This window comes from Ruditapes philippinarum, unplaced genomic scaffold (genome assembly GCF_026571515.1).
Source record: "Ruditapes philippinarum isolate M1 unplaced genomic scaffold, ASM2657151v2 ctg3094_1_1_1_1, whole genome shotgun sequence".
NCBI classification, from domain to species: Eukaryota; Metazoa; Mollusca; class Bivalvia; order Venerida; family Veneridae; genus Ruditapes; species Ruditapes philippinarum.
The window spans coordinates 626,835-646,999 of NW_026858409.1; the positions used below are offsets into that span (position 1 = coordinate 626,835).

Sequence of the window (20,165 nt, forward strand, 5' to 3'; positions counted from 1 at the left end):
AAAGAGTTATCTGATCTTGATATCATAATATTATACATGTCTTTTCAATATCTTTATTTTAAGAATTTAACAATATTGTGAACATTCATACTTTTTTCATATAGAAAAAAAATTGTCCCGATTTAGCAGTGGCTTAATTAAAATGATTGTATTATTGTGCATATATAATGTCAATGTGAAATATAGTGAAATTTCTGATGTTATATCAAACCTTTTTACGAATATTATGAGATTAACTTGATATATTTACGCTTACATTGTTTCAAGAAAAATACCCGTCATTAACATTACAATAAACCAAACAACTACCTCAAAGTAATTTCCCTTTTGATAACTCTTCATTTGATGACGTAAATAAGTTTATTGGCGCGAATATTTTAAATGTAGAGAAGATGCCACCTAAATGGCGGACGGTTTAGGAGAAAAAATAAAAAATATAGGGGATACTGGGGTACTCTGGGACATGGGGCACTGTGGGAAAATGATATTTTTTGATACCCTTTGTTCTTTGATTTAAATCTGAATCACAGAGATGATTGATCTTATCAAGTCTCTTTCCCTGCAAAAGTTTCATGGCGGCAAATTTTGAAAAAAATCAGTCTGGTGAGTAAAACTTATTTTTTACCTTTCAAAGTGAAATTCTAGATAAGACAAATATTGTTTGCAAATTCTTCCATATTGAATACTTCTTTATATTTTATTTTTTAATGTTAGTGTACTAAACATTGCTTATATTTTCTGATTTAAAATAAATCCTGGTCTTTTGGTCTTTTCAAATTATAGTCCCATAAAAATGGTAGCTGGGGTACTCTGGGACAGTTGATTCAGTACACTCTGGCAGTCTGAGACACTGTCCCAGAGTACCCCATTCTGTCACAGATCACCAGTACAGAATATTGTTTTAATATTAGGTATATTAGAGTTACATTATATGCATGTTAGACTTATAATATATAAAATAATTTAATATAATAATATCTTATATAATCTATTATTCATAATTCCTTTGCAGATGAGTCAATGTTCACCACTACAAAGTCTTCCAACGGAACTCATTTTCAAGATATTTTTTTTTTGCAGTCAAAGATCTAGATCTACTGAGACTTGAAAATATTTCTCAAGGATTCTAGACCAATTTGTTTAATCCTATGCTGTTCAAATATCTTGATTTATCAGACACAGATACAACAGATGAATCTTTTGAAGTTTTGATCAGAAAAAGCTAGATTTCCAAAAGTAAAAGAACTATCATTCCATAACTGCAAATATGTATGCGGGATTTTCTTAGGGCACAAGTCATATCTTTTTCAATCACTGGCTGAGTTGAACTTCAATGGAACAAAAATAAACAATGCATCTTTAGGACTGGTGTTGAAGATCTCAAGTCAGCATGATGTGTTACAAAAATTATCAATTATTGATTGTGTTTGTATTACTCCAGAAGTAACTGAATTAATTAAATATCCTCATCATTCTCTGAAAACTTTACAGTGCTCGGATGAGTTGTCTCCAGACTCATTGTGTCATTTTGTAGCTGTTTCTCCAAATTTAGAACATCTTGATACTGATAGTATTATATTAAATGTGCAACAGATTATCACAATTTTAACTCTTGCATCAAAGTTACTTACTCTACATGTACCATTTTCTCTTTTGAATGATGACAATATTTTTGAAATGTTCCCAGTAATGGATAAGCTGCAGTTGTTGAGCATACCATTTTGTGAAGTTTCTTCTGCTAGTATTGCTTCATTAATAAAGGATGTATTTAAAAATCTGACCATATAACTTTAAATATGGTAAAAACAGCAAAACGTAAATCAAATGATAATTATGGAAAAACTCAACCAGAGACCATGAGAGAAGCAGTAAGGTTAGTTATAGCTGGGAAAGGTGTACGAGAAACAGCTGCACAGTTCTTTATATCAAAGTCTACTCTGCAGAGGTATGTTCATAAGGCCCGTATGCATGGAATCAATACTAGGATGGAGCCTGGATGGGATAATCGTCGTATATTTTCAGACACAGAGGAATTAGAAATTTAAAAATATTTAATTACAGCAAGTAAGTTACATCATGGACTTTCTACAGTTGGAACTAGAACTTTGGCTTACGAGTATGCAATTAAAAACAATATTCATATTCCTGGGCAGTGGAGAGAGAACAAAATAGCTGGTTTTGACTGGCTGTATGGTTTTATGAAGCGCCATAAAAATCTAACAATTCGTAAACCCGAGGCAACTAGTCTAAGTAGGGCTACAAGTTTCAACAAAAAAAATGTCTCTGAGTTTTTTTGACAATTTTGAAACGGTAATGAATCGTTTTCATTTCCAAGGACCCTCTATATACAATGCTGACGAAACAGCACTTACTACTGTTCACAGGCCTCAAAATATTATTGCAGAAAAGGGCTGTAAACAGGTTGGTCAGATTACTTCTGCTGAAAGAGGGGCATTAGTTACGATGAATGGTGCAGTGAATGCAATAGGCAACTCAATCCCGCCCTTCTTGATTTTCCAAAGGGCTAACTACAAGACCTATATGATCAAAGGGGCACCAGCTGGTACAAAAGGTGTAGCCAGCAAAACAGGATGGATGACAAAAAAGCTGTATGTAGAATGGCTTGACAATTTCATCAAGTATTGTCATTCCTCAAAAGAAAACCCTGTTTTACTAATAACAGATAACCATGAGAGCAATATATTTGTAGATGCTATAGATACTGCAAAAGAAAACAGAGTGACTATTTTGACCATGGGACAGCAGTGAAACGAGCTGTTGACCAAGCTATAATTGTTAGAGAATTAGACATAACATGTGCAAAAGATTTCATAAATTTTATACAAGACACAACGTCAGTAAAATTATTCCAAATACACCAAGAGAAGATATGTGCCATAGATAAAGATGTTCCAGAAAACCTCCCCCTTTGCAAGGCACTGTGAATATTCACCAGGTAAAAGCATGCATCTTAATTTTTAAATACTTGGTATTTTGAATATCTAAGGACTAGAAAATAAGATGTATGCAAAGTTATATTTATGATTTTGTTTGTTTGTTTGTTTCATTTTACGCCCTTTTCCAACAGTATTTCACTCATGTAGGCGGGTAGTTTCCTAACCATCGTTCCTGGAGAGTTACACCAGTACTAGACTACCTTCCTCCTCGCTAAACTACCAAAGCATCTCCCGGGGATCGAACCCACGCCAGAGAGGTAACTGGATTAGAAGTCATCGACTCTAACCCCTCGACCGCGGAGGCGGTATAGTATATTTGGGGGCGCATGCGCAATGCGCCCCCAATGCAATAACGACAAATTCAGATTTACTATGATTTGAACACAATTAGTCAGCTACCTACGCTAAGCAAAATAGTTCCAAAACTTCGCAGTAACTCCAAAATCATAGTTCCCTATCTATTTTAAAATTGACTGGCCAATTTTGTACTAAATTTAGCAATCGTCTTTTAAAATTGTATGTATATTTTTGCTTTACGCGATTTTAATATTACTACGCCAGCGGTCGATCATAGCCAAAGTACTTGCATAAATATAGTACAAATTACATGTAGTCACAAGTTAATTAAGTGTCATAGAACTCAAAAATTTAGCAAGTAATGGAATACGGATTTCAGATCAGCTAACTTTAAAGCTTATAGGACCTAATGCTTCATGAGTGTAAATAAGAAAAACATTGCATGCGTATGAATACGAACTATTTTCGCCCTGCAATCGCCATTGTTTACAAGTTCATCCGTGAAAGATTGAGAAGGTTATATAGAAGTTCCACGTGTTAAAACGAGTTGTAAGTTTTATATTACAAAAGCCTTATCTCCCATTTACCTAACTGTTGAATAACTTTGCTTGTTTTGCATTTATCCATTTATCAGTGGCGAAATCGTCGTCAAATCGTTGGCGATTCTGGGGTGAGTGACCAGAAGCATTCGTTAGAGTTACGATCATCGTTAGGCCTTGGTTAAGCTCTAGTTAGTAATTTACCCTCTAACCCGAAACGTTCGTTATACCAAAAATACTAACGAAACTGTCGTAAAATAACGACTACCTCGGAGTACATGTTAGACCTTCGTTGAAGGAAAACAACGTCTGAAGCTCCCTCAACAAACTTTTTATGAGTATGTATTAGTTATATCACGTATTTTCTTCCTATTTTCTTGATAATAAGTCCTTGATATGATGTTACAATCTGTAAATGTCTTAATATGTTAAGTTAGTATTTATTTATCATTATTATTATCATAATTATCATTATTACTATCATAATTATTATTATAATTATTATTATTATTATTTTATTATTATTATTATTATTATTATTATTATTATTATTATTATTATTATTATGACTGCATTCATTTTCAAAATAAAACGTAACCGTACTCATTAAACTTAAATCAGCATTTCTTTCGTAAATGATTTTAAGAATAATTCCAAATATCTTTATACAAGTGATGTTGTTTTTTCATTCCGCAGACAATGGCCGCCATGCTGCTAGAGTATTTAGATAACTGATAGACTTTGGACACTTATATGTTTGAATTGTTCTAAGGAGGTTGATTAATTTCATCAACTGACATAGAGAATACAAAGTGACCTGTTAATCGCCTTAGTTATCTTATGTAATAGTATTCTTTCTTATTTATCTCAAAACAAGCTAACACTATTTGTATTGCATGTTTAGCAATACATCACATTCTTTCATGTATGAAATTAAATAGATATAATATTACATTAAAGTTTCAATGTTTTAATACTTAAAAGACTTAGAAGTTATACTAGTTCCATATACAAAGTGAAATTAAAGAATTCAGCATAAAGACATTCATGTACAATGAAAGAGTGTAACACAGTATATGGATATATTTTGACGTGTTTGGTTATATATGAAATTCAGCGGATTATATTAAAAAAAAAAACATTATATATCTTTCATATATTTTAAATTAATGGTTAACCTCTATTTTCATGAAAAGTAGAGTTTATTAATCGAAACTTGCTTTGTTTCCCATGTAATTTTCAAGCTAGCAACATACGAAGGTTTATTAAATATTTTCACCAGTGTGTAACAAAGGTTATGTAAAGAAAGTTTTACAGAAAAAGCAGTTCATTTCTTCATTTGCATCATTTAAATCAAAACAAAAATCACGTTGCTATTTAGCGTCAATATTTTTAAAGGATCGATTAAGATATAAGCGAAGATATTATTGCCATTGGCCAACAATCATAAAGTTTGAAACTATTCTATTACCTTATTCTTAAAAAATGATTCACATTTATTAAAAAATGTATACTTTGCCTTTAAAAGGAAAGATGATTAACATTTTCTCTTAAATTGTTTATAAATCTTTATTTATTTTTCATCACAAAGAAATATCAAATCAAGATATATGTATATATATAGCATTTCATCGAGGAGATATTATATATTTATATTTGTCTCAAAAAGTATCCAAATTTTATTGATTTTTATTTACTTTGCACTTTAACATTTACTCTTAGATAGTGTACTACTCTATTTCATCACACACATACCGAAATATTCTACATCTTAAAGATGAGGCAATTTAATGAACTTATATCTAGTCCCTCCTTTCGTTTTTGGTTACAAATCCAAAATGTTCAGTTGTAATTATGATCATGTAACAGTATTTCTTGTCTATAGTTTTTGCTAGAATTGTTGTTTAATGTTTGAAGCAAATAAACGTTATTGTATTTTTTTGTATTGTATTGTATTGATAAATTTGATCAATGAATATATATGTCTTTATTAATGAACATACAAATTCCATTTAACATTTTTATGTAACTTGTAGAATTTTTCTGATGATAAATCTGTTATATAAAAATGCATATTTAATTACGTTTAAAACAGTTTATCCTCAACACTTATATATCAATTTTGGTTGATTTGAAATAACGTTCTAATATAATTACTGAAGCTCGTACTATATATAACGCCATTAAAATGTAACGTGACATTATCTTCAAAGTTTACTTTAAAAGTCATTGAAAATTAGTATTGAAATTGTATTGTTGATGCATTTCTATAAATGTATCATCACATTTAGTATGATTATGTACTATGTACATGTCAAAATAAAATAATGTTCTGTTCTGTATTGTATATCCGAAGACTTAGAATTGCTTTCTTTAGATTCGTTTTACGGCGAATGTTTGGCATACATACATACATACATACATACATACATGCTTGCTTGCATGCATGCATGCATGCATGCATGCATGCATGCATACATACATACATACATACATACATACATACATACATACATACATACATACATACATACATACATACATACATACATACATACATACAACATACATACATACAAACACAAACAAACAAACAAACAAACAACAAACAAACAAACAGATTCATACAGAGTGTCAATTGTTTCTTTCAAGCAGCTGTGTTCACAGATATATATGGCTGCACATTCGCACAAACTTTTTTTAAACAAATTATAAACAGTTTAAAAACAATTATTTGTACGTGCAATGTAATCTATGCAGGAAAAGCTGATAACAGGTGGTGCCAAAATGCTGTGTATACCCTTAACAATTACACAACGATTTCGTTAATGAATTTAACTAACGACTGATTAGCGATAACATAACGATGCTTTCTGGTTGTGCAACAAAAACAATCGGTAAAATCACTAACGTGTTCGTTACGCGATCGCTAACGCTTTCGTTAGCGTGATTTTAACGAAAGCTTCGGGTTACTCACCCCTGGTTGCTTACAATACTTAATACCGGATATGAGTCATATCCGCGGAAATGACTTGAAATACAACGTTATTCAAGATGACTGATGTTCATTGTTTATATTTCATAACGTTGATATTTAAGTTGCAATCAAAAGCTGTATTTTTTACAAATTTTCTTCACAATCGGCCATTAACGGGTACTGTAAAGCTTTTTTGTACTGAATTGACCTTATCAAATTTTAAGTTTAGCAGTTCCTTCCCTTGAAAGTCCTCCCTCAAACCATTTCCTACCCAGACATTTTTGACCCATTTTTTATCCCCCGCCGATGGAATCGGGAGGGGGATATAGTTTTGGCGTTGTCCGTCCGTCCGTCCGTCCTTCCTTCCGTCCGTCCTTCCGTCCGTCCATCCGTCCGTCCGAATTTCGTTTCCGGAGTAGTTCACTGCGATTAATGGCTGGAATTCAACGAAACAACAAATGAGGTCCTAGAGAATACACAAAAAAAAACAACTTTTAAAGTCACCATATAACACACAAGAACTACACAGATGCAATAAATACACTTTAATTAATTATGACCAATCAAGCTAGAGATTACTTAAACTTGGCCACTTCAAAATTTACAAGAACTGCTATTTAGGGTTGGGTATAATTCGTACCGTCTGATACGGAATAAAGATAGAACATATCAATTTAAGTACCAATATTCCCTGAACACCTGGAAATAAGCAAAGTTGAAAAAAAGATTTTCTTTTAGTTTGTATACTATAAACCTGCTCTTTTATATCTTGTCAAAACCCCCACATTTTGCAGCTTAATACCAGTTGAAAGTTTGTTCGATTTAGACTAGCTATGACTGACCACATAATTTTGTTGTTACAACTTTTGAATGAAACAGACAAACAAGGGTCCTGATAAATGTTTTGTCAAGTTTCAAGCCAATTGCATCTTCTCGGTTCTTTGCGTCAAACTTAGGATAAGCAGTTCGAATGAAGACTTAAAATAGTGAAATTCAGTCTGTTTTAAAGGTTTTTTAAAAACATGATCTCTGTTTCTGTTTACATTTGAAACCACGTTGTAGGTTTACTTTCAATCCGTATTGTTTCCGAGGTTATTATAGATAATAGCCGGGGCAGTTCTGAATGAAGAAAATGGTAATTTGTTGTGGGAGTTGTTTACATTTTTTTTAATATATCAATTTTGGCATAAGTCGACCTAAACTACATGAATTAATAGAATTTGATATAAAAGCAAACAATAAATTATCTATATATTGTTGTTATGGTTGTAGAAACCGAAAGTACAAAATGCCAACCTGTTGACAATTTAAGTCGGATTTGTTAAAAGAAGTACATCAATGAGCTATTTAAATAAAATAAAATTGTCAGATATATTTTCAATGATAATTGTACCGAAACAGAGTTTATCTTCCTGTGGATGTCAATTTTATATATACATTCGTTTTACCTTATCGAAGATTACACTCCTATCCCTCTTTCTGATTACATTTGAAGCCACGTAGTACAACTACTTTCAATCAGTATTAACTCAGATGTTATTATAGATAATACCCGAGGATGATCTGATCATAATTTTGTAACGGTACATCCGATTGGTCATTTGAATAGCCGAATGATTTTTCATTGGTTAAGGATAAAATTCTGGGAATTCAATTACAGACTAGATGATGACATACATAACCGAGTTATGTTTGCTCGAATTCATCAGTTTCGATTCCAGGTGCTTGAAGCACATGAAAAAGAAATCAAGCAGTCGTTTCTCTTTTGAACACCCTAAAAACTAAGATCAAATATTTCTTATACAAAATCTTTATAGTTCATTTAACAGTTTGCTAGTATACTAGTTAACTTTAAACCATTAAATTACATACAAATATTCAATAAAAGATAAAATGATGGACAGCAAGAAGGAATTGTAAATTTTATATTCTATATACTGACAGAAAAATATAAGTTTTGAACTCATATAAAATATTCAAGACATCAACAAATTTTGACTTCGGTAACTTCAAGTGCATAGAACCTGCTCTCTCCAGCTGTTTAAATTTCAAAGGAGGATGGTTACGTATAGAATATCGAAAGTTGAATGAAGTCACCCACCGTTCAAGACGTTTATCCCTTACATCGAGTTGTCGATTGTCTTGAAGGAATGTCAGGATAAAAATTGAGTACAATGGATCTGTGTAGCGGATTTTGGCAGATAAAAATGGATGTGGGCGACAAGCGTAGCACGGCGTTTTTGACAAGTAGCCAATGGTTGTCCCACTTTCGTGTTATGCCCTTTGTACAAATAAATGCACCCTCGATCGCTCAAAGGCTAATAGAAATGTACAACGAGGAATACAATAGGCCGAGTCTGTAGACATGTGTCTGATTCACTTTTTATACATGTCTTTCAATTACTCAGAGCAGCAAGGTTGAAATTGAAACCCTCTAAATGTATATTATATTCTTTCAAAATTCAGGACATTTTCTGAACCCTTGTATCGGAAAAACAATGGAATCGAAACTGACCATGAAAAAGTTAAAACTGTGAAATGGTATTGTACGCTTTAAATGCATCATGCATCAGAAATGAATATTTTCATTTTCTTTAGTCGGAATAAACTCTTTTTAAAATGTTTGAAACTGAAATTAAAGGTAGCGAAATGTTAATTAAGTGGTATTTTGATTTGTTTAAAATAACGCGTTTTACCAGTTTTTAAGCACCAAGCCTCCAGATGAATGCTAATTTTTTTTCACGCAAATTTTATAAATGCTTTCAAAAGTGAGTATTGTAAAGTGAACAAAAAAGTAATTAACGAATTTGAACACCTTACATACGACACCTACAATCGGCGTAATTCTCATGATTTCTTTTATTTATTTCGACTTGGCTAAATTTAGTATTTTCCTGCTAATTTTTCAGACAGAGTTTTTGATGTAAGAATAAAAACTTTTTCACGCATAAATATTCATTTCTTGTTCGTTGCGTTCGGATTGAAGACCGTTTTTTAGCTCTACATTGATATTTTGTGTATTTAATCGTGAGTGTTATTAAAAGTCGAATTTTTGTGTTTGCTATCAAATATGTTTCTTGAAAAAAAAATGTTCTGTCACTTTTATTGGCTTTAAAATTTAAACCATGCACTTATTCACTGTGAATTAATTTTTTAAATTTAAAGTCCGTTCAAACTTTAAAGGGCCCTTACATAATAAGCAAAAGTCAATTAAAAAAATGGTTAGAAAAACAAAAAAACGGAACGGAACAAATAAAATTTAAAGATAAAACGTTAAAAACCGTTTTCGACAAAAATTTTTTTTCCCTTTTATTTTTTTTTGCACAAATAAAGGGCCTTGAAAAAAAAATTACCCCTGTGCCCCTTTTTATTCAATTTTTAATAATTTTTAATAAACGAAGAAAACCTAAATTATATGTTTTTTTTTTTCTTTTTTTGGCCAATTTTTGGGGGAAAAAGGAATTTCGTTTTCCCTGGGTTTTTTAAACTTTTTAAAATGGGTTTTTTTTCCCTTTAAAAAGTTCTTCAAGAAAAATTTCAAAATTAAATATTTTCATTATTTAAAGGGTGGAAAAAAATTCTTTTTAAAAATTTTTGGGTACTGAAATTTAATTTTTTTTGCCAAAAAAGTTAAAAAGTTTTTAGTAAATGGGAACCATTTTTTAGGATTTTTTTTATTTTTTTCACATTTTTTTAAAAATTAATTTTTAAAAGTAAAAAAAAAGTTTAACTTTTAATTTAAACCTATTGCGCCCCCTAACAATCCCGTTTTTCCATTTTTCCCTTTTTTTTAAACGGGGAAATTTTTGGGTTTTAAATTTTTTATTTAGTTTTTGGGCCTTTTTTTTAAAGGCCCCTTTTAAAAAAATTTAAATGAAAAAAATTTTAAAAAAGTAAAAAAAATTTTTTTCCCCTTTTTCCTTTGGGTTTTTTTTATTTTATAAAAAGGCCTTTTAAAAAAAACTCAAAAATTTGGATATTTTTTTTGGGGTTTAAAATTTTTTAAAAATTAAAAAAAGCAAAAACTTTTTTGTTTTGCCCCAAAGTTTTTCTTTGAAAAAAAAAAATGTTTTAAAAACTTTTAGGGCCTTTAAAATTTAAAAAGGGTTTTGGGTTTTGAAAAGAATTTTAAAAATTTTCGGCTTAAAAATTTAAAGGTTTTCCAAGTTAAAAATAAAATGTTTCAATTTTACCTGTTAAAAAACTTTTAAATTGTCAAATTACAAAAAAATTTTAAAACCCCTTTTGTATTTTTTTTTTAAACAGAAATTTTTTGAAAAAAGAAGGAAAGGAAAATAAGAATTTTAAACAGCTGGGGGGAACCTTTTTTTTCATCAAACCGGAAATTTTTTTTCGTAAAATATTTTCCTTGTTTCCTTTTCCCCTTTTTAAAAGGGGTTAACTTAAAAAAAAATTAAATGGATTCATTGAAAATGGAAAAAAATTTTTCCCTTCTTATTTCCTACTTGATTTCCCATTGGTTAAATTTTTTAATTTTGATGAATCTTTAATTTTTTATATTTTTCTTTTTGTTTTTCCAAACTTTGGGAAAAAAAGCATTAATTTCCTTCCCCCGTGGGCGAGGGCGGTTTTTATTTTTTTTTAAATCTTAAAATCTTTCTGGGCCCCCAAATTTTTTCCTTTTTTTTTGGTTTTTTTAGGTGGAAGGGGTTTTCGATTGGTTAAATTCCATTTTTTGGAAAAAAAACCCATTAAAATTTAAAAAATCTGAGGGGAAAAAGGCGTCCGAAAATAAAACAAAAAACAAAATTTTTGGCCGGGGAAATTTTGTTTGAAACCCGGGGGTTTTTTTGGGGGGAATTTTTTCCAAATTTTGGAACAGTTTTTAAAAATCAATTTAAAAATTTTTTTTAAAAATTTTGTTTTACTTTTTGGCAGTTTTATAATCACTGTTTTTAAAAACATTTTAATATAACAAAAAGGGAAACAATAACTTTTATTAAATTTTCGGGTTAAACTTTTTTTTGAAAAGGAAAAAATTGTTTAAAAACAAATTTTTGGAAAAGGGGGTTAAGGGGTTTTTTTTATTAATTTTTCCCCCAAAAAAGGGGAAATTTTTTTTTATTAATTTTAAAAAATTTTAATTTTGGGATATTTTTTTTAATTTTAATTATTTTTTTTCAAAATTTTAAAAAAAATTTTTAAAGGGGAAAATTTTTAATTTCATTAAAAAACCCCAATTTTTTTTTGGTAAAAGGGGGGGCCCCCAATGGAAAAAAAAAGCCCTTTTCCCCATTTAAATTTTTTAAAAAATAAAAAAGGGAAATTTTTTCAAATTTAATTTTGCAAATTAAAAAATTTTTTTTGTTTAAATTGAAATTTTAAATAAATTCAAGTTTTTTACCCAAGGGGGAAATTTTAAATTTATTTTTAAAAACAAATTTTCCCAAAGGGGAGGCCCCCCCCTTTTTGGAGGGTTTCCTTTTTAGAAGCAAAATTTTTTTTTTTATTTTGGGGCCGGGGAAACTAAAGGGAAACGTTTTTGAATTTTAAAAAGGGAAAAAAATCATTCAATAGGGTTTTCTTTCTTTTACATGATACTTTTTTAAATCCCCCTTCGTGGTTTTGTGCATTTTTCACTGCAATTTTGTTTTGAGAAAATTTTCCTAAAAGACAAAATTAAACAGGCATTTGATGGATAAAAAATTTTTTACTTTCTTTAATCATTAAAACAAAATTTAAATAAAAAAAAACGAAACACAGATGCGGGAAATTGTTTTTTTTTAAATTTTTAAACCCATTTTAAAAATTTTTCATTTTAAAAAAAAAAATTTAAATTAAGAACTTAAATTTCACTGCATATGTTCAGGATTTTTTTTATAAAAAACCCTTTTAGATAATATCAACTAAAAAGTATGGGTTTTTTAGGGGTTTTTAAACCAGAAATAACTCTTTCTGCCCGGGCCAACCCGGAAATTTCGAATTTCCCTTAAAAAACATTTAACCTATTTTTGGGGTTGGTTTTAAAATTTAAAATTTTAAAATTTTGGTTGTTTAAAAAATAAAAAAAAACGATCTTATTGGGCAAAAGGGTTTTGAACCTTAAACTAGTTTTTGTGACATCCCCTTTTTTTTTAAAAAAACAAAATTGTTTGGCAAAACAATACATTTTTTTTTTAAGATTTGAAATAAATTTCCAACATCGATACGGTAAAGAATCTAAATAAACAGTTTAACTTTTCCCAATTTTTCAAAAAAAGATTAAAAAAAAAACAACAGCAACATTCAGTACAAAAAGGGAGTAAAACCTCTCCACAACCCCAAATTTTTTTTGGGCAGCCATAAAAACTCTTTCTTAGTTAAATTGTTAACTTTAAAAGACAGTATTTTTTTTTTTCCTCAATTTGGGCTTTATCATTCCCTTAAAGTGGGGAAAAAACTGGGCGTAAAACGGGGGCAAAATAAACTGTCTTTTTTAGGGCTTTTTGGGGGATTGTTGGGAGGGGAAGGGGCAATCTCCATTCAAAAGGAAAATTTTTCCTTTGACTATATAATGGACGGGTTGCCCACTTTTCCATATGTGCAAAAAATTCGGGGAAAAAACTTTCTGAACAAAAAATAATCAAAAAATTTCCAAATTTCCCCAACTACTAAAATTTTAAACTAAGTTTTTCACACCCCGGAAAATAAAGGCCATTTTCCCCTTTAAAAGAACTAACTTTTTAGTTCCCCCAAAAAGAAAACAGTTATAAAAGAAAATTTTGTTTTGTTTTTTTTTGGTTTTTTTTTTTAAGGAAAAGGAAAAAATAAAATTTCATTATAAAGCATTCAGGGAAAATATTTGTCAAATTGTGTAATAAAAGGTTTAAGGAACTCACCCGAGGTTTAAACCCCCCAAAAAATCTTTTAAATTTGAAAGGGTTAAAAATTTAAAGCTTGGAAACCTAAAAAAAAAATTTATGCAAAGAAAATTTAAAAAAAAAATTATACTCAAAAAATAAAAAATGGGGTAATTTTTGGGGGTTTTAGCCTTTTTTTGGGGGTTTTCAAAAAAACCCCGGGTTTCCCATTTTAAAAAACCCATTTTTTGCAAAAATTTCGGGGGGAAAGGGGGGTTTACCCATTTTAAAATATCAAAAACTTTATAGCTTTCATTTTGGTTTAATTAGAAAAAAGGTTCCCTTTTATTAAAAAAAAATAAAAATTAAAATTTTTTGGGAAAGTGATAAAACTTTTATACACTTTAATTCATTTCGGCAATCCAAACCAAGTTGAAGGTAAAAACTTTTCCCTCAAAAAATCCAAAATTTTTTAAATTTTTAAAAAAATTGTATAAAAATTTTTAAAATTTAAATTTTTTGGAATGAGAGAAATTTTTAGTTTTTAAACAAGTAAGAAGTAGCACTAAACTGCAGTAATTTTTTTTAAAGGGTTTAAAAAAAATGTAAATTCAAAATATCCCTGACTTGTCCCAAAAACCCAAATTTTCCCCTTAAAAATTTTAAAACCAAATTTTTAAAAAAAAAAAATCGAAAAAGAATTTTAATGGGGTTTTTTTTTTTTTTTTTTTAAACAGTTAAAGGGAAATCTAAAAAAAATTTTTTTGGGAAATTAAAAAAAAAAAAAATTTTTCGGGAGGTTTTTTTTGGGGGCCTTTAAATGTAGCCGTGGGCGGGGTTTTTTTATTCAATAAAGTTTTTTGGGGATTATTTAAAAAACCGATATGAGTGGGGAAAAGTGAAATAAAGTAATGGTAAAGCTGTTTGCCCCCGGGCTGCTGCAGACTCTGGACGTGGGGGGTTAAAAGGTAGCTGTTCCATTTAAATGGTGGGGCCGCCCTTTTATAAACACTTTAAAACAAGGGGAATAGGTGGGTGAAAGTAGCTTTTGGGAAGGGGTTTTTTTGCAGTATTGCCGGGAAGGGGTTTTTGGGTTTAAAATTATGTGAAGTCGGTGTTTGTTTTTCCAGCAAAAATATATATTTTTTTTCAGTAATAAAAAAGAAAAATTTTTCCAAATTCTTTTTTAAAAAGGAAGAAATTTAAACGTACGGGGGATCTTAATTCAATTTGAAAATTCTCCTTCTAGGCTTTTAAATTAAAAAATTTTAGATGAAATAAAAGTTTAAAAATTTTAAGGGCCCTAAAAATAAAGGGAAAAAAAAAGAAATTATATTTTAAACCCCTGGGGGGAAATTATTTCAAGGGGAAATGTAAAAAGGTTAAAAGGGGGTAAATAAACCTTTTTAAAAGAACTACTCATAAAAAAAAAGGTTTAAAGAAAGTTTTGGGACTTTCAAATATTTACTGCAGAAATTTGGAATACCATTATGGGTTTAATTTAAAGGTTTAAAGTTTACCCTGAAACCCCACAAATACTTCCAACCAAAGCTGTACATAAAAATTTGGGTTTAAATCGGGGAAAAATAAGAAATTACGATCGCCAAAAAAAACTTTCAATTTTCGTTCCGATAGGGTTCCCTTTTTTTTTTGGATTTTTTTTATAATTTTTTGAAATTTTTTAAAGGGAATTTTTTTTTTAAAACAAATTTTAAATTATTGTTATTGGCCCCAAAAGGGAATGTGTCCCCCATTCCTGGTTGAGTGGGTTAAAAATTTGCTGACCAAAAGGCCCCGGGGTCCATCAAAGATTTTTGGGGTTAAAAATTTTTCCAAAAATTAAATTTTGGGTTTTTCCCACTGAGGAAGTTAACCAGCTAACTACGGGAAAGGTGGGAAATATTCTATCATTGTGCCGGGCTTTTTTGCCAAACAACAAGGTATAAAGGGGTTTTTTTTGGGTTTCTTTGGGGTTCCAAAAAGAAAGGCAAAGAAAGTCCCCTTTTGGGAAATTTTTTAACAGTGGGGATTTTGGCATAAAAACCAAAACAAAAAAAGGTTAAGCATTTTTAAATTACTTACAAGCGATCGGGGTGGGTTTAAAGGGGTACCCATCTGGTCTTGTTTCAGTGGCAAAATAATTTTGGGGACACTTGTATCTGAAATGTAAAAAAAATAAATGAAACAAAGACACAATTAAAAATCCAGAATAAAACACAAAGGGCATGGTTGTAATGAGGGGAATATTGTAAATAATTGACAAAAAATGATCTCTATGTTTTACATAAAGGGTAATTGCCTAACTTCTGATTACCTGAAATGTAAGAAAATTTTTTTTAAATTTTTTTAAAAAACAACCCCAAAAAATAAAAACCCAAAACAAATTTAAAACGGTTTTTCCCCTCAAATTAACTATAAATAATTTTCCGGATTGATTTTAAAAAGAATTTTTTGGAAAAAATTGGGCCCTTTTTTTTAAAAAAAATCCCAAAACGTTTAAATTTTTTTCTTTTTAAAGAAAAAAAAAAAAAACAAAATGGGGGGGGGGTGAAAACCCCGGGGGAGGAATTAAACCCAACCGGGTTGGGGAGTTTTTCAAAATTTTTTTCTTTTTTTAATTTTTTTTTGGGTTTTTAAATTTTAAAAGGGCACCCCAGTTTTGATTGGTATTAAATTAAATTTACTTATCAAAAATCTGTGTATTTGTTTTCTTGGGTTATATGATGGGCTTATAATTTTTTTTTTTTGGGATTTTTCTGGCCGCATTTTGGGTTTCTGAAGTATTAAGCTGTACTAAACCCCCAAGTATAAGTTAATTTTTAAAGGGGGGTTTTTAAAATAATTTTAAAAATTTAAAATTTTGAAAAACAAAAAGGTTTACTAAATTTAATTTTGACCTCATATGCTTAAAAAATTTTGTTAAGTTTAAATTGAAGGAGTTAAAAATTACCAAAAAACAATGTTATCCCCCAAATTAAAATATAACTGTGATGATTTATTAAAAGAACAAAAAAAAAGGAAAATTTTTTGGGCCCAAAATCAGATGAAAAAAAAAACAAAAACTTAATTTTTAAAAGAAGGGATATCCCTTGGGGGAAAAACGAAATGTTTTTTTTTTTCAAGGGTAGGAAAAATTTTGAAATGGGAATTTCAATTTTTTTTTCAAAAAGTATAAATTTTTTTTAGGGGGGGGGGAGGGTTTTAAAAATTCCTAAGGGCTGGGGAAAATTTTTTTCCCATTAAAATTTGTAGGCCCCGCTACTTCAAACCCAAAAAATGGGGACCTTTTAAAATTTTTTTTTTTGGATTTTAAAAAATTCTGAGTTAAAACAGATACAACCCGCGTCTTAAATTGTCGGGTTTTCTTGTTATTTTTCCCAAAATATAAAAACTGAAAAATTTCTTTTTGCTAGATACACTTTTCCCCCCCTTGTAAAGGGTTTACTTACCTGCAACCCGAAAACCCTCCCGTCCCCGCCAAACAGTAATTTGGGCGTTTCCCGCAAACCTGGTGTTTAAATTTTTATCAGTTCTGTGAAATTTTAAAGTTTTCAGTCCCAAAAGACCACCAAACTCAGTCCGCTCTGAAAAATTTGATGGGTGAAATAAAAAAAAGGCTGTCATTGGAAAATAAAATAAACGGGAAAAAAAACAAAATTTTTTTTAAAAAAAAAAAAAAACCAAAAAAAAAAAACGTGTATCAAAATTTTCCCAAGATTTGGGGGGCAAGCCCAAAAAACCCCCCAAAATATTATTTTTCCCTTCTTTAAAAAAAAAAACCAAACCCCCAAAAAAAACTCAAATGTTTTGCTAAAAAAAATAAAACTTGGGTAAGTTTAAGGGCTGTTAGTGAAGCAAAATTTACAAAAAGGGGTCTAATGGGTTAAGGGGAAGGGAAAATAAACCGGGACAATCCCGCCGCATAAACCACCTGAAAGGAACCCCGTAAGGTACCCTACTAAAAAGGGAATATTAGGAAGCTGGTAAACGCGTCGGACGCGGAGAGTGTTAAAAACAAATGATTTGTTTCAATAGATAAAAAGATTTGAAAATCTTTTTATAAAGAAGGATGTGATGGATGGGGATATTGATTTTTGGAAGGGGGGAAAAAAAATGGGAAAAAAAACTGGTCTTTTTTTTAAAAGGGTTTCCCTTTTTATATTGAAAAAAAACGGGAAAAAGGAAAACAAAATTATTTTTAAGATATGATAAGAATTCAAGTTTAATCCTAAAACCCTTGGTTTTTAAGGGAAAAACCCCTGGGCCCTAAAAAACAATTTAAATTTTTTTTATTTTACAAAATCAAATTTTTTCAATTTTTAACAAAAAATTTTTAAAAATAGGAAAACAAAACGAGAAAATACCTAAAATGGAAATTTTTTAAATGGCCTCTTTGGAAAAAATTTTGGAAAGGGGGGAAAACGTTCTAAAATCTTTTCAATATTTTTGGGCTTTTTCAAAAATTGAAAAATAAAAATTCTGGTAAAAGGATTTTGGGAATAATCTGGGAATTTTTTTTAAAAAAGTTAATTTTGGTTTTAAATTTAAAATTAAAAAAAAAAGAAAAACAAAAAAAAAATAAATGGGTCCCTTTTTAAAACACGTTTAAAACCCTTTTAATTTTAGCGGGAGATCACGTAGAAAAAAAAAAATCATTTTAAACCCCCCAAATCAAAAGTGTTTCCCTTTTTTTACCCCAAATTGCTTTCCTAACACAAAGCCCTTTTTTGGGAGCCCATGTAAATTTAAATTTTTTCTTTCGGCGATAACAGGGAAAAAACTTTATTTTTTTCATTTTGAAATCCAGTAAATAATTTTTTATTTTTTCTTAAAACCCAAACCCCCAAAAATTAAAATTTGGGTTTTACCCCTTTTTAAGATTTTTTACTTTTTGGTTAAATTTATTTTAAATATTGATTTTTTTTTCCAACAACATTCCCTTTGTAAATTTAAAAAAAAATTTTTTTTTCCCCTTAACCAAACACAAAGTAAATTTTTTAAAAGTTTTTAAAACTTCCCCAAACCTTTAATGGAACAATAGGGTTAAGGTTAGGTTAATTTAAAAAAATTTTTTTTTTTTAAAGAAAGGGGCCCCTTTTAAAAATTTGGGCCTGTTTAAAGGAAAATTAACCTTTAAAAAGTTTTTAAAAATTTTTTTTTTAAAAAAAACCCGATTTGAAGGGGAAAAGCGTTTCAATTTTTTTTTGGGTAAAATTTTTTTTTCTTTGAAAAAGCAAAAGGGAAAAAATCTTTAAAAAATTTTTAAGACCTAACCTTAAAATAACATTTTCGCAATAATTTTTTTAAGTCTTAAAAAAAAAATTAAAAAAATTTGAATTTTTTGGTTTTTAAAATTAACCCCTTTGGGTTTTTGTGAAAAAAATTTAAAACGGTTTAAGTGGTTGTTTTTGTTTTTTAATACATTCCTGAAAGCACGATGTGCCGAAATTTTTAAAAATTTTTTTTTTTATTAATGCCAAAAAAAATTAAAATTTTTTGTTAAAACCTCTTTTTAATAAATTTATTAAAAATTTTTTTAAAAAATGGGTTAAAAGTATTGAATAAATTTTAAAATTTTTTTAAATTTTTTTCCCCAAAACAAAAGGGGCAATTAAAAAAAATTTAAGTCAAAAAAAATTTTGTTAACAATATAAAAAATCGAAAAGGGGAAAAAAATTTGTTTTTGTTTTTTAAAAAATTCTTAAAAGGGGGCAAAGTTTTTTTAAAAAAAAAAGTTTCCCGCTTTTTAATTTTGATATTTTTCCAAAGGAACATTAATTTAATTTTGTTTATATAGCGGTACTGATTGGGTGAGACAGATTCGTAAAAAGAGTGTTTTTTCTCTCATAATGCCAATACATCTACATGTATTGTGTTAAAGCTGCTTTATACATATTCCTATACCTTGATGGAACTCCACTGACGTCCACAAGCCTACGATAATAAAATGTTTATTTCTTTCAGAGATCAACTGGGGCACTTAGAACCGAAATAAGTGCAAACAATAGTTAAGAAATATATACTCGAAAATGTATTGAAAATTGTTTTTGTGTCATTCTAAGCCCGATTCGAGTGAAAAGCGTTGCAACGCTTTTCAATTTTGAGTCATTTTTCAAAGGATGAAAGTTAATCAGGAAAAAAGAATGAGCAATCGATCTGGAACATTTATCCGCAATAATTATTTTGAGGACAGTTATGTCAAAAACATCATTGGAGTGGAAATGTGCAAGTATTTTTTTGTTAATTGAAAATAACAACCTGGTGGTTGTTATGAAATGAAAACCTTACAAGACTGGTTTTACGCCTTTATGTCAACATAATTGTTCAATGCATAAATTCGTGAAAGAACAACTTTCCGCCGCATGAAATATTCCTTCTTTTTTGATGGCCATGACATATTCAGGGAATAAAATATAACATCTCTTTAGAAATTAAAAATATGTTTCATAATTATGATAGTTAATTAATTAGTTTAAAAAAATGGTTGGAAAATATGTGAGTTGTAGAAATTTAGATTATCATTTTTTTCTCAATTATTTTCTCCCCTAACACACACAGGACAGCATAAAATAATAATAAAATTACGTAACAAAAC

The 20,165-nt window shown here is 29.4% G+C and overlaps 1 protein-coding gene across 1 annotated transcript in view; it reads left to right on the forward strand.

Moving 5' to 3' along the window:
• Positions 1 to 19,486, forward strand: part of LOC132753102 (uncharacterized) — a 61,665-nt gene extending 42,179 nt beyond the window's left edge. Inside the window, exon 6 of the mRNA XM_060743526.1 lies at positions 19,477 to 19,486. The gene's annotated coding sequence lies outside the window, so the exon portion shown is untranslated. The remainder of the gene's footprint in view (positions 1 to 19,476) is intronic.
• Positions 19,487 to 20,165: the final 679 nt, after the last annotated feature.